The 15,789-nt window shown below is 41.1% G+C and overlaps 1 protein-coding gene across 4 annotated transcripts in view; it reads left to right on the top strand.

The window, feature by feature from the left end:
* Window positions 1-427: 427 nt before the first annotated feature.
* Window positions 428-15,789, top strand: part of Snap25 (synaptosome associated protein 25) — an 80,868-nt gene continuing 65,506 nt past the window's right edge. For 3 of the 4 annotated variants that reach the window (XM_008827189.2, XM_008827192.3, XM_008827190.2), the window contains exon 1: window positions 428-598. The gene's annotated coding sequence lies outside the window, so the exon portion shown is untranslated. Of the gene's footprint in view, window positions 599-660; window positions 782-15,789 lie in introns of those variants that run through there. The other variant, XM_008827191.2, reaches the window with a different exon arrangement.

Here is a 15,789-nt window from a genome sequence, read left to right as displayed (position 1 = left end):
ATTTGCCCCCACCCCTCACACCATCCTCCTCCTCTGCCTTCCTCTTCCCTCAGAGACAGGTCAGCAGGGGGACATTTTACATATACATATGTATGGATTTTCATTATGCAAAATTATGCATATATATAGACATATGATACATATATTTGCATATGTATGCACACAAAAGAAAAGCATAGGCCATCAGAAAAAGAGTAGCAGGATAGACGTGTTTGCCCAAGACCTCGTTAAAATGGAGTCATAAGAATCACCCCACTTGGATGTTTTTAAAAGGCTGAAATACAAAGGTTTGCAGCAAAGCGCACAGGGAGCTGAGTCAAGCGCTCCGCATCTCCTGGCTCCTCCCCTGCCGCCCCCAGCCACCGTCCTCCCTCCGCCCCCCTCCCTCAACACACTTCCTCCCCGCCCCTCAAGGAGACAGCTATTAAAAGCTGCTGACGTCAAAGGAACGGCCATCTTTGATGAGGGCAGAGCTCACGTTGCATTGAAGACGAAACCTCGGGGAGGTCAGGCGTTCTTTCCTTCCCTCCCTGCCCGGTGGTTCCTCACTCTTGCGACCCTCAGGGACCGGCGAACAGCACCTTCTGAAGAAGCCAAGGTAAGGAGCCCCCTCTCAGATCCTAGTCCTGGCTCTGGATGATTGCATACACAGAAGGGACGGCAGGTTGCAGCCCAAGTAAGCTTAGGCAAATACAAGTGTTGGTGCTCTTAGGGTGCGGTATTCCGCGTGTGCATGTCTGCCTGGACTCTCGCCTGGGGCTGCATTAAAAGTATTTTCAAGGTGAGCTGCTTGGGGACGGGGTGAATGGGAACGATGCAGTTGAAGCACTAGGAAGGAAGAGCAGGGGTATGTGAGGAATAATAACTTACTCTTTTGAAACATCCGTGGGACCCTCGCTCTTCCGTCTTGCGACGCGGTTTTCGGAGATATTTAGGTTATTGGGGTTGTTGTTGTTGTTGTGTAGACAAAAAAAAAACAAACAAACAAAGCAAAAGGCGATCCTGTCGTTTGTTCTAACCCTATGTTTATGACTGTTATCTTCAGGGCGCTGCTGTTCAAAGGAGAATTAAGAACTCAGGGTGTGGGCGCTGGGGAGGCGAAAAGAAAAGGGGGAGTTACCGCTCCGGGAAAGCTGAGCAGAGCTGTGGCAGCTACAGCAGCCTCCATGCCCCCATGGACTTGATTTATGCCGCCTGCTCCACGTCAGCTACAAGCGGGTGGGTGGTGCTGAGTGGGAGGGCTCGGGGAAGGGCTGGCGCGGTGGGCTCCCCTGGGGGGACTGCAGCGGCCAGAGATCAGCACCCTGGACAGGCATGCCCGAAGCACGCGTCCGCACCTTGGTCTTTCAGCACCGAGGACAGCGACCCGACTGCAGCTCCGCATTTACCTGCGGCAAAGCTGCCTGGCCAGAGCTGGAGGCCAATTTTTTTTTTTTTTTTTTTTTTTTTTTCCTCTGAGATCCAGATTCTACAGAAACTCTTAATGGAGCTAAGAAAAAAACAGATTAAAAGACAAATAAATAAATAAATTCTTCCCATAGAAATATGTTTTCAGGCAATCGCCTGCTCCCCTCCTAACCTCCCACATAGCTTTAAAAAATAACAGACTACTTGGGGAAGTCTTCCGTGTTGACCCCAGCTCCTTCTTTTAGACAGAAAATAAACACATTTAAAAAAAAATAGTCACTTACCCTCCACTACACCAAGAAGGTTGTTTGTTTTTGTCCTTAACACAGAGTAGATCTGTCGGCAGATATTAATGTATAGGAATGAGTGCATTTGATGATGCCAATACCATCTGTTTATAAGAAAGACAGGACATTCATACATTTTTATTTTTAAAAAAACTTGGATTATTTAAACTTAGAAAAATCAAATTTAAGAATGAATTTTTCTCCCCATCCATAAAATTACATATAAATACGCATACACAGCCACGAAAAAATTAACCTCTTTGGCCATGGGTTGAGTTAGTCTATTTCCTGTCAACGATGGTATTGCTTTTGATTTCACATTGAGGGTGACCTGTCTGGGGAGAATCCAGTCGTGTCCTTCAGGGTACTGTAGGTGAAAAGACCACGGTGCTAGGCTGAAACAGGATTCTGACCCCAAGATCTACTGGAATTTGTATCATGGAACTGCGGGATTTCACTAATGTCCTGATAACTGTTTTCCTCTCTGAGGCTTAGAGATTCTGGTTGAGCAAAGTCATCACAGACATGTATATATATGGTCAAAAAATTAGCAGGATGAAAATTTTATGATTTCAGCAGTTGATAAAGCACAGTATCCGTGTCATATGTAAGACTATATACAATGCATTAAAGAAGTGCAACATGACCCCTTTTAAAGACCCCAAATAAGGTCTTGAATTAGTCATAACTCCAATCATCTCTATACTAGAGACACTAAAATCTTCTGTTCACATAAGAGGGTGATTTAATTCCCTACCATTTTTTCCTTTTATGCATAGCCAGGAGTTTTCATATATATACAAAATATGTCATTATATTATTGTGTGCAGATGTAAAATTACTTGGGTGGAAATTTATTCAAGAGTTTGTAGTTTCATGGGAATTTATAACACTGCAATATCCATATATAATAAACAACTATATTTTGGTGATAGAAGGTGGAGGACAAAATATAAGCAGGAGTCTTTTTAAATGCTTTAACTTTATAGTGCACATCCAAATAGCTCTGCGTAGTTGCATCAAATAAAAAAAAGCCAAATGCTCCTGGAACTATATGCTTGAATGTCAGTGATTACTGCTGGTTTTGTTTGCTAGTGGAAGGCTGGCAGAAGAGGGGTATAGGACTGCAGTAAAACGGCAAAGGGTGAAGAGCCAGGAGGAGGAGGCAATGTGCAAAATCATAGTTAAATCTATAATAGTTTACTTAAAAATAAAGGAAAGCATAAATGGATCATGGATTTAACATTTATGTTATTGACAGGCTTCAGAAGGAAAAGAAAGAGATTTTCTATTTTAAGTTTGAAATTTGCAAATCCAGGACAATGTGGTGAAAGAGGCAGGGGCAGATGGGCATAAGGACAAGCCAGGAAATATTACCTCAGACCCTGGATGGCACGTGCTTGTTTCTTCATCACTGTTTTGTGCATTACCACCTGGGCATTCCCAGCACAAAATTATTCACAGTCTCTATAATCTGTTCATGGCAAAATCTCCCAAGAAGTCAGAATTTTGTTTTTACTGTTATATATGCACAGTTCCTAGGCAAACTGCCCCTTAATTTCTCAGAAGGTATTCCTGAACTCTAAATATTAGCCCCAGGGTGAGGGCTATCAAGAGGACAATTGATTTCTCCTCCAGTGGCACTCAGTAGCTGCGTAGCAGGTAGCCTTCAGCAGGGCATATTGGTTTTGACAATTAGTAGAAAAAAAAAAACAATTTGATCAAGAATTTGAAAGAGAAAGGGAAGAGGAAAAACCAGAATTTTTAAATATTTAAATGATACACTATTTTTCTCACATTATGGGGTTGCTTTACAATTCTACAAGGGTAGGAAAAGTCATGTTTTTGGCCTCAGCCCTGGATGTATTTCTGCAATGTCATCCCTTGCCAGCAGGCACCAACTTAATAGGAAGGTATCGATCAATCAGGAAGCACAAGATACATAAATTAACACTATGGGGGTACTGAACCTCATGGTTATATGGTCTTTGACCTCAATAAGTTTGGCATCTAGAGATCTTAATGAAAACGTAAGGAATAAAACAACAAATATTGCTGGAATAAAGATGAAGTAAAACAGCAGAAAACAATCATCAGAGTATAAGTAATTAATTTCCAAATGAACGTGAACAATAATAAGGACTATGATTTCAGAGGAGGGCAATACCAAAACGGACATGATGGCTTTTGGAGGTTAGAAAGAAGTTGTGGAGGTCTGCTTAGTAATTAAAAAAATAATAATAATACAACAAACCTAAGCAGAAATTCAAGTTATGCAAGCCAAGCTATCTTTGGTTAGCAAATTCTGAAAATGCCCATCCATTTACAGAGAGTTTAAGGCTTCAGAGAGAATTTGCTAGAATGGAATTAGAGCCTTCTATAGAATGCTTTGAATGCCAAGCTTAGAATTTGATATGTTATATTCCAAAGGTGATTTCTGAGCAGAAACTGATATAGCAAAGCAACCAGGCCCTGTTAATATCCAGGAATTTCTGTTGACAGAGTAGGTTTAATTTGTGCTCAGAAGTGGAGGGGAGCAAATTGGCATTATCAGAGATGATTAATTTTCCAGGCAATCAGTCTGGATTTAAACATCATTTACGATCGCTCTTCAGGATATGTGTACCTACATGGACAGGGAGGTCCTGTCCAGAAGCGAGCTGTAGGTCCCGTTTTCCATAATTAACCATAACAAATTATTTGAGATAAGCATGTGCCAGGTAGATTAAAAAACAGGTTAGGTATTGGGATGGGAGGTTCCAGAAGGTACATTTGAATAAAAAACATGGTGCAGGACTCTCTTTCACATCCTCTGAGTATTCTGCCTTGTCAAATGCACTGAATGGATGGGTGAAGAAAAGACGTCCATTCTTTGGAACATGTTACTGGCTGCAGGGCAAACAGAACCAGCTCCTTGACTAAAACTGGGGGTGGAGGAGATGTTATGGTAATGTGTCATAAAGCTTGGGTGTGCTGAGGTAAACTGCATATATGACCTCCAAGCTCACTACCCAGGGAAAATGTAGAGGAGGTGTCACTTAAGCGTTTCGAGGTTGGGCTGGTGGTTGTCAAACGGTCCAGAGGGACTTCCTCAAGTAAAGAGAAAGGAGCAAACAATGCACAGCAACAAGGAAGCAGGGCACGGTGAGTGGAGAAAGCACCAAAGAAGTGAAATTAAAAGAAATGAGCTTTACAGGCAGAAAAAGACTTCAGAATTGCTCTTGTTGCCATAACAAAATGTTTTTTTTTCCTATATAATTATCTTCACCAAGATCTCTTGTACTTCTCTGATTTTTAAATGAAGGATGCAGTCCACCATCAGATGTGATCAGATAAAATATTAACATTTAGTAAGCCATAAATCTAATTTAGGACAGAAATAGCCAAAGCAGAGGTAAAGCAGAAAGCCCGTGAGGGGAAGCATATGCCCCTCTGCTGCCCGCTCGCTGAAGGTTGGTTTACAACTTTGTTGTCAAGCCACTCTTATCTCACAGACGATGTAGTTAAAGCGGATCCAGGTGTCACAGAGAAGAACTGGGATTAAATATAGTCGGTTTGACTACAGAGGCCAACCAATTAACTGTATCACTTTTTCTACTGGCCCAAATGAAAATACATTGGCTGACTGATTGATATTGATTCATTGATTATAGTGTTGAGTCTTGAACCCAAGACTTGAGCATGCTAGGCTAGTGCTCAACCATTGAGGTATATCCCAGGCTTTTGCATGGTTTTTTGCATCTTTTCCTCCTCATTTGGGCAATAAGGCATGCCTGTGAGGATGCTGGGTAGGAGCCAGGGCCCCAGTGTGGTCCTGAAACAAGTGCTTGTAATTCTGTGTCTTGGAATCATGGTCTTATACTAAGCCACTCAAGCACTGTTAAACTTGGTTTCTTCATCCACAGACTGACAGAAGACTATGATGGTCAATATCCCTTCCACTTGAACACTGCTGAAATCCCCCAGCAATGTATCCGGGTCTTGTAACCTAGGCTCTCAGCTATTCCTACTGCCTTAGTAATGTTTTGATTACCAAGCTGCCCTTCCGCATCCTAAGGTCTGTGCATTCTTTTTTCAGTCCATTTATTTTTCCCCTAAAATTTTTTTATATCATTTTTCTGGTCAGATAAGAAATTCTGGCTTTTGCCAGAAAGCCCTGTTCTATGTCATCACTGTTTTGGACGCTGTCTCTCCTTCCTAATCTTACTATCTCCTACAACCTGCCTAGACTTTTTATAATTCCTTTCTAAAGTGAATTATTTTTAATCATTTTATTGTTATGAACTCGCAAATAAAGACATCACAGAGCTGACCCCTGCATCTCCCTCTGCCACTCAGAAAAGAAAGGATGCCTTTATAAAATCTCTGAATTGATATTTTAAAAGTGACATTTCTAATATGACCTAAATCACATGATACTGATAACCAGCTCAAAAGCTAATTACATAGGGCAGAGATGTAGCTCAGTGGTTGAGCATTTGTTTACTACTTCTGAGGCCCTGGGTTCAAACCTCAGCATGTACACAAAGTCACATATCTCACAAAAGGCATGCTTTTGTCATTATAAGTGACTGCAAATTTCAGGTAAAATGTTACATTCTAAGAAAAGATCTCAACTGATTTTTTTTATTGCTGACTCACAAACATTAAACTCATCAGCAATTAACCCATTCTTAAAAACAAATATGTAGCCCCCAAAGAGATGGAGGAAAATCCTGTTTAAAGATTAGTGTTTCCTTTTAAAACATTCTATAGAAACTCCCAGGCAAAGTGAATTTTGATGCCCGCTCAGGATTGATGCTGACAGCTCTGCTAGGTTTATGGCTTGTTCTTTGATTGTAGAAAGATATATCTAATCCTCTTTTTTTTGTTGCTGTGGCTGGCCTGATGACCCAGAGATGCCTCCTACAGCTTATATGACCGTCTTCGCGCTATCTGCTGATTCGGCACTCTTGTCTTCCAGGGTGGTCCATCTTTAAACTCAAGTGCAAGGTTATTTTCTTCCAAAGTGACAATTCTAGAAAATGGCTAGCTGGTCCCCGCATTCGCATCACTTCTTTTATTCAAATGATGCTAGTTCTAGATTTTTGAACTTGGGCGAAGACTTTCCATGCCTGCAGGCTTAAATCAGTGGTTCCTGGCACTTGCTGGACAGCATGGAAAGAAATGAAAGTGTCTCAGGTGCCCCCCTGAGGCCAGAGTTCAGCTCTGCACTCCTGCCTCCGTTCTGTTTTAAAAAATGTTCTCAGTTGAGCCAGAGCCCTGCAAGCTGGAGGAGTCCCCTTTCCATGGAGAGTCTCGGGCCTTTATTTATACTCATCTTTTGTACAGTTTCAGAGAATAGTGCCTGGAAAATTGCAAAACGGTGAATTTCTTAAATTCCCCCGCAGTTCATAGAGGTTGGTCTGATGGCTAGCCGTAGATAAATCACACTGTGATTTCTTTATTGATAAATGAAAAGTAGAGGGAGATAAATGCCAGAAAGTCTGCTGGGAAGAGCACCAGCAAAGTGCTCTCTTATGCCACAGTCCCATTAAACAATGCTTTTTATTTTAATGAGACAGTCCATTGTAACTTCCTCATGAGAAATTTTACTAGAAATCAAAATTGTATAACGGACTTATGCTTGAGAAATTATAGAACGTAATAGGCTTTTCTAACTTCAAGGTGACTGACCATGAATTCCTCAAGCATCACCAGCTGTTATTGTGGCACTCTTCATTCATTCCTTCAGCAAATATCTTCTGAGTAATCTGGCATTTACCAGGAAAACACTGTACTGGTTCTACAGATACAGCAGTAAATAAAATACACATGTTTCTGCTCCCAGAGTGTTATGCTGAGCATCCCCTTTCAGGACACTAGTATTTTAGAAGACATGTTTCAAATAAGATCTCTTCTAGAATCTAAGACATTAACCCAACTTAGAAAAGAACATGGGAGGCTGTGAGGATGGCTCAGTTGATAAAGAATTTTGTCTGCCAAGCACAAGGATCTGAGTTCAATCTCCAGTACCCACATAAAAAGTAGGGAATGACGGTGTGTGCTTGTAATCGCTGTACTTGGGAGACAGAGACAGGTGGACCCCCAAGGTTTGCTTGCCAGTAAGTCTAGCTTAATTGGTGCACTGCAGGCCAATGAGAGACTGTGTCTCTAATCTAAGGAGGCAGATGGTACCTGAGTTTGACACCTGAGGTTGTCCTCTGGCTTCCACACCTGCAAGTACCCACATACATATGCACACGCACCCATGTACACCCACATGTATGCATATACAATAAAAAAGAAAAGAACTGTCTCTCAATTCATTCTGGGCAATTGATTGAAGATTTCTCTTGCTGGTCAGTATCCATAGAAGGATTACTATATCATGAATGAATATATATTAAGAACCAGACTTGGCCATCCAGAAACTAAACATAAATGTAACATATGCCTTTCTGTAAATTTGTCTTCATTTATATGGCACTCACTGGATGATACATGTCCCTTAAATATATTTCCATATGTCAATATCCCAATCTATATAGGAACATCTCCCTTTATAGACTGCTTCCTACCAATGAGAAAAAGAGTCAAGCTTCAAGAAACATAGTACTTCCTAGGCATTTTCAACTCTGAGACTGATGGAGAAAACAGTGACTAGGAGAGAAAATGCATCTTTTTGTTCTTCCCTCCTCTGAAAGTTCCCCATCATTGGTCATTCTTCAGGGATGCAGAGTAAAGTGGAATATGCCTTAGCCCCACAAGCCCTTCTTTTAGAATTTTATATCTTCTTATCAATTAGCAATGTTCCCACTTCCCTTGAAGATTGATCACATGGTTTTATAATTACCTATCTGCACATTTCTCTTCCTTAGTAGAATATGGAAGTCCTTGAGAGCCAAGATGAAAGTTTAGCCGACTTTGAATCCTTAGTACCCTTCACGAACCAGGTACGTAGGAATGAGTGAGTGACTGGGGATACCAGCTGCCCCCTTGTAGATAAATGAATCTCATCTCTATGTAAGTAATTCTACCTTTTATTGATCAAATATTCCAATCAAAACAAATACAGAATTGTTCTGTAGTCCTACAAGAACATTTGCCCTAAATGTTGGAATAAAATTATGTCTGAACAAATTAGTTGGATCACTCCAACTAACTGCCAAACTACAGTAAATAATTTATTATTCTAAAAAATTCCATCATTAATATGCTAATGAAGAACAGAATTCTCAAGAAAACTAAAGCTAAAGGCAAGATTATATTTAGAGATTAAAAGTGATTGCATTGAGTGATTTAAGTAATTTTTCACATATAAAACCAGCTGTTTAGCATTCTTTACCATTTATTAGAATCAAAGGATATTTTTTATCCTTTAATTCATTGTCCATATATATACTAAAACACTGATTTATGCCTTTGACTAGACTTGGCTTACACTTGCTACTGCCCTGTTAGAACTGCCGTGGTATACTCACGCTGTCCATAGTGATTTGGCTTTCTGGAATGTATCCTCTAACTTTCCCAACAACCAGCATTCTTTTGTTTGGAGAAAAAAAATAAACATTAGCAGGATGTAGTGTATCAGTCTCATTTATCTTAGGAAAACCAGTATGTATCACCAACTGAACACTGAATCTTGCACCTCTTTCTCCACCATACCTTCTCATGAAACAAATTTGAAACTACTGGACAGTCATTTCATTCTGCTTTCACTAGAGTATATAGATGCTGCCACCTAATGAACACAAAGAAAAAGCAACTAATTTGCTGAATGCCTGCTATATGCCACAATCAACCCTTGGCATATGTTATTTAATATAATCTCCATGGCAACGTTGAAAGACTTTGGAACTTTTGTGTCCTTGATTGTAAAGTCCATGTTTTTTCTTCTGTACCCCATGACTTTTCCAAATTTACACATAATCCATTGAGATATTCTTAACAGAAAGCATGCTTCCCAGGAATCAGTAAAATTCAAAGAACGCAGTCTTCTGGGTTAAGTCAGGTACTTATGGTGGTATGAGTGACCAGGGAGAACTAAAATTTCAGGTGAGTTCACTGAGCACTGGGCAAAGAGTCAGAGGCTGCAGACCAGCATTACCACTTTGGCTGTACAACCTCGAACAACTCACCTGACCTGAACTGGGCCTTGTTTACAGGTATGGAAAGAAAGCAATGGCTGCTACGATGCCAAGTGGATGTTGTGAAGCCCAAAGGAACTGTGCTGTAAGCACTGTTACCTCCAGAATGCTGAGAGGGGAAGACAGACCACCATGTCCCATTATTCACTATTTGCTGTGGCATGTGTCCAATATTCTTGATTGCAGGCTATGCAAAGGTCACATGCATCTTTCCTTCCTTATTATGTTGTCTGCTTAGAGAACCAGCAGATCATGGTATGGCATTATATTTTAGTTTTAACAGAAGGCATGATAAGTTGGGAAGGTGTATCAGGAGTATTTGAGTCTTCTGTTTGGGGGGAATTTTTAAATGCTTTTGATAGTAACTTCGCTTTGGGAACAGCCCCTTCATTCTTGGGAAGATGTTTGGATATGTGAAGAGGCTTGGTTTTCATTTAACTAAATACTAATCCCCCTCTTCCCTAATACACAGAATTTTAAGAACCCTCAAGGAATTAAAAAGAAATGATATGAAAAATTCCTTGTTATTCTTTACTGTGTAAAAGTGCTGCAAGCTCTTTAGTGAACCCAAAGCACATCTGCTGGCTCCAATTTGTATTGGGCTTGTGTTGTTTCTGCTGCAAGGCCATGACGGTGGGGGGAGTTAATTTCCTTACCAAATATCATATGTATATATGTGGTTTTTATGTGTACACAATATATAAGCAAAGATGTGAAAACACATTCTTCAGTCAAACTTGGTATATGACTCCTATATAAATCACTTCATTATCAAAACAGCAAAATAGATGCCCCAAAGCTGCATTCTGTCAAATGTGGAGAAAGTTTCCAAAGATAATCCAGTGACTTGCAGTCTGCTTTGGGGGAGACATCATGCAGATCCAGGCCTATAGGGCATAAGAACCTGCTGAGGAAGTTTTTGAAGCCCCCATTATCCTCTGAGTATCTGACATGTGCTGCTTACCATATTCCTATGTAGCTAGCTTTGTATTTTATTTCTATAGCAACATCCTGAGTGGTGGATATAATTCTCCAGACTTAGATAGGATAGTATTTGGTCAAGATATTTCCAAGTATCCTAAGGTGCTAAATGCTACCCCTTTCTCCATGAACAAATCTGTACATAGCAAAGGGTTAGTGACTACAATTTGTTTTTTCAAAGCTGATGTGGGGCAGAAGATCATGGTTACAGCCAGAGTCAGATGGTCAGACTCCTTCCCGTTTTTCAGCTCTAATCCAAGACTAGGCATTGGGACCTATGAGGAGAAAGGACTGCATACATGAGTGCCAAAAGGACAGCCCTTACTCTTCTGAAGAGAAGAAACTGCCTTAGAAAGCTTGCAATTTTGAGAATGGCAGGTAGATGTTAGAGGAAAAAAAAAATCCAATGGAAGACTGAGTTCTGTTGCTCACTGCCTGTTTCCTGTCTCACAGAGGGAAAGGGCAAAAGTGTGTGTGTGTGGGGGGGGGTGCTGTTGAAAGCCATCTCCCCAATGCTAATAGAATCAAAGACTTCCCATTTTATGAGACAAGATGAGAATTGAACCTGTATTGGGGAGAAAATTGTTCCTCCTACTTTTACACAGCAAATCTAAGAGAACTTGACTTTTAAAATCCCAAGGGTACTATCCTTGACCTTCTATAATTAGGGATTTATTACCCTAGAGCATCGTTCTCAAATTGTGGCCTCTGAACCTGCAGCATTAGCATCATCTAGGAGTTTATTAGGAATGCAGTTCTCAATCACCGACTGCCCTCTCCTCTCCCACGAGCCCCAGACTTGATAAACCTTGAAACTGGTGGGAAGCCAGTGATCTGTGCTTGAACCACCACCAGGTAATTCTTACACTTACTCAAGTTCAAGAACCCCTGTCCTAGAGAGCCAGTGTTCCCGCATTACCCACATCTATTACAAGCTGAGTCTGGAGAGGACCAGATGTTTCCTATCTAACCTAACAAAAATAGGTGTTTCTATTTGTTTACCTTACAAAAGTTACAACTTGGTGCTAGGAAAAAAAGAACTATCATTCATTGGTTTGAAGTTGGTGAATGACGTAGTAATAAAGATGTTATTGTCTGACGAGTGAGTTTAGAGGACAAGGGTGGTGAATATCCATGGGATGAAGACAAGGGTCAGGGGTGAGGGTCTGTAGATTCTACCCCAATTACAATTTGTTTCATAATAATTGCTCAATCTAGCATCCCAGAATATTTCCATTAAAGCTTATCAGAATTTTAAATCTCAACAGCCCCTTCTCTCCTTCTGCAGTCTCACCTGCAGCCTCTAAAGGGTACAAGATGGCAGAGCTACTCCCGGTGCAAAGGATAAAGCAGTTGCCATTGCTGCTCCCATGACCCCCACAGTAAACCGCATGTGCAGAGAGGCCTGGCCCCTCCCACCGAGCCTGGCAGGGTCTTGTTTTGTAGCCTCGATCGGAACACCAGTGGCCCTTGGAAAATGCCGGATGCCTGTTTCTCTTCTACGCTCTATTATTTAGAATCACAGTCGTAGAGATCTGGCATGGACCTTTAAAACTGTTTCCAAAATAAAAAACTGCATGGCCTAGACATAAAGGACTCACAAAGGTGATGAATGAGCCTGGCTCAGGCCTTGGTTCTGCTTTAGAGCCTGGCCACCCTGCCTTATTTCAAGATTTTCCATCTCACGCAGAGCCATTCTCCAGTGGGGGACGTCTCCTTCCTTTCTTCCCCCCCAAAAGGTCTTTGGTCTCAAAGAGTGACTCGCTCTCTAAAGTAGGACATGAAATTTGCTATGATGCTGAACTATCAGACAAAGCTTCCTGTAAAGTTTGCTATATTACATGGCTGTTTGGTTGCTATGTAAAGCAAAAACCCAAATGTAACAGGCTTCAGTGAAAGCAGAGATTTATGGGCTTTTTAAAACGCTAAGAAGCAGGGCATAGCGGTGCATACCATACTGGGAAGGCAGAGGTAGGTGGATCTCTGTGATTTCAAGGCCAGCCTGGTCTACATAGGGAAAGCCAGATCAGCCAAGGCTACAGTGTGAGACTATCTCAAAAAAAAAAAAAAAAAAAAAAAAAAAAACAAGCTGGGTGTGGTGGTGCACCTTTTATCCCGGCCTTCGACAAGAAGACCTCTGCTCGATCAAGGTCAGCCAGCCTGGTCCACATAGTGACTTCCAGATAGGCTGAGACTATGAAGGCCCTGTCAAAACAAAAAACAAAATTCCCCAAAGCAATCAAACAAACAAACAAACAAAAAACTACCCCCAAATCTAAGTAACTGTTGAACAGACAAACTACAGGCAACAGGATAATCAGAACAACCAAGCAAACATTCACACACTGCCAAAATCCATCTCTCAATCTCTTTCTCTCTCTCTCTCTCTCTCTCTCTCTCTCTCTCTCTCTCTCTCTCTCTTCCACTCCCACTCTCCTTTCTTCTACCCTCCTTTCTCTCTAATTGTCTGTCTCTACCACTTTCTTTACATTAAAATCACTTTATTTTATTAAACCATCCTCCCTCCATATAGTAGAAACATGGACATGGATCAGTACTTCCTATAGACTCACTATGTACAAGGAATTGCCATTTGTTGCATATACTCTCTGTTCAAAACTCTCTGGGGATGCCTCTGATTGACCGAGCTTGGACCAGGTGCCCAATCAAAAGTGAGAGCATGGAATGTCACAGAACCACACAGTTCAGTTGAGGAATGGAACCAGTTTCAAAGCAGACTATGGAGCTGGGTATGGATGCTCACACCCATAATACCAGCACTAAGGAGAATCCTGAGTTCTAGGGCTAAAGACTGAGAATCTGTATTTAACAGTTAAAAAGCACAGACAGTGTAAACCATCTTTCCTTTCTCTAAAATCTGGGTTGAATAAAATATTTTCTGCTTTGTAAGAAAGAAACTACCTCACCTTTAAGAACATTAGAGAAACTTGACAAAAGCGAAGGCAAACACCTCCTTGACATCTCCTTGGGCTCACAGTTTCCTGGTTTTGTAGGCTATTCCTTCCTCACAGCACTTCTCAAATACCACTCCTCTACTGTGTGCCAGCAATGGCAGAGAGCAGAGAACAAGGCATACAAGTTCCTGTTCAGACAAACTTACCTCCTAGTGGAGAATGATAGGCAACGCTGTGAATAAAATAGCACAGAACAGGGGGATAGACTGGTGACCCCAGTTAGGATGACTTAGAATGGGTAATGACAGAGGGTCTCCTGAGAGCTGGCACTTGGCACTTAAGCAGAGACCAAATTAACTGTGGATTTAGTGACACTCTCCTTCATGCTATACCCTCAGCAGAACTTCAAAACCTAATTCCATCACTGATCAGCACGCAAGTGTATTAGCGTTGTGGTAAAATGCCACAACCAAGGCAACTTATAGAAGGAGGAGTTTATTTGGCTTATGGCACCAAAGGGACAAGAGTCCATCATGGCAGGGGTAGGGGACCATGGCAGAAGGCAGCTGGAGCAGAAAACCAAGAGCTCACATATTCCAAGCATTCAACAGGAAGCTGAGAGAGCAAAAGTAGATGTGGGACAAGGCCAGGAACTCTCAAAGCCTGCCCCCTGGCAACCCATTCCTCTAGCAAGGTCACACCTCCTACACCATGGTTCTGTGACCATCCCAAACAGTGCCACCAACTAACCAAATATTCAAATACTTGGAGCCTATAGGGGACAATTCTCAGCCAAACCACCACAAAATCCAAACAAAACTGTGGTCGGAACAACACAGACGTGCTTTCGCATTCATTATCTTTGTATATTAATTAATTAATTAATTTATTTTTATTTCATGTGTATAAGTGTTTTGTCTGCATGTATATGAGTGCACCCATGTTGTGCAAAGCCCGTGGAAGCCAGAAGAGGGCTTCAGATCCCCTGGAACTGCAGCTATCTCCAGACCCTGAGTGAAGTTTTTATGAATTTCTAAATTGGAACTTAGTTCTGTACATCAGGGCTTGAAATACACAAGTACCCTTTTCATGTGCTATGTTCTCCAAACTCTACTAAAAACTTTGACCCGACAAATTAGGGCTGACCTCTTGGTGAAGCGGATAAAGTCTCTAATCACTGACGTACCTATTTGGGATTTGACAGAGTGGTGAATTCAATGAACTATATACTATATAGGAGACTTTTATTTTATCAGATCGCTTACCAGACAATTGCATTGACTCACCCTGCTTCCATTTAATGACAATCACTTCGTTTTTTCCTAACTTCTTTTCCCACTAAGAGCTATTTCTTTAACTTCATATCAGCTCTGTAAAGGAAGATGATAAAGAAACCTTAATCGCTTTGCAAGTATAAAAACTGGAGCATAGGAAACTTGACTTCCCTGATAAAGATTAACTACTTATCCAACAACAGAGCCTGTTTTGGGATGTAGGTTCACCAAATGTCCATTCCCTCTCTCTTACTCCTAATCCATTAAGTAGAAAGAACTGACGCATCAGCTTCATAGTATCCACAAACGCATTTTCTCTAAGTGTGGATTTGCAAACTCTTCCGTCTGCATACCTGAAAGCAAGGTATTTCCTCTCTGCTATGAGGCTTGAAATCATTCACGTTCCATAATGTCTAGCCCACACAGTTTCAGTGTCTTATAAGTTCTACAAACACAAGTTTGCTCTCATTGCAAACCAAAATTGTGATATTCTTAGTGGTTCCATGATCTTCCAGAATCAGGAATGACTAGAAGTTTTCCTGATTTATTTTTTCATAACTTCTTCATGTGGATGTTTTCATATGTTATGCCAAAATTTTGAGAAGCGAAGTTGTGAAAATAACCTATACTTTTCTTGGTCTTTTTGAGACAGGGTCTCCCTATAGCCCCAACTGGCCTAGAGCTCATGTAGACCAGGCTGGCCTTGAACTCACAAGTGCTCCCCAAGTGCTAGGATTAAAGGCGTATGCCACCACACCTGGTTTAGACTACCACTTAAAAAAATATGAATAGAGCA

The sequence above is a fragment of the Nannospalax galili genome, unplaced genomic scaffold, assembly GCF_000622305.1.
Source record: "Nannospalax galili isolate Female #2095 unplaced genomic scaffold, S.galili_v1.0 scaffold151, whole genome shotgun sequence".
NCBI lineage: Eukaryota > Metazoa > Chordata > Mammalia > Rodentia > Spalacidae > Nannospalax > Nannospalax galili.
This window is presented reverse-complemented; position numbering and strand designations above follow the sequence as displayed.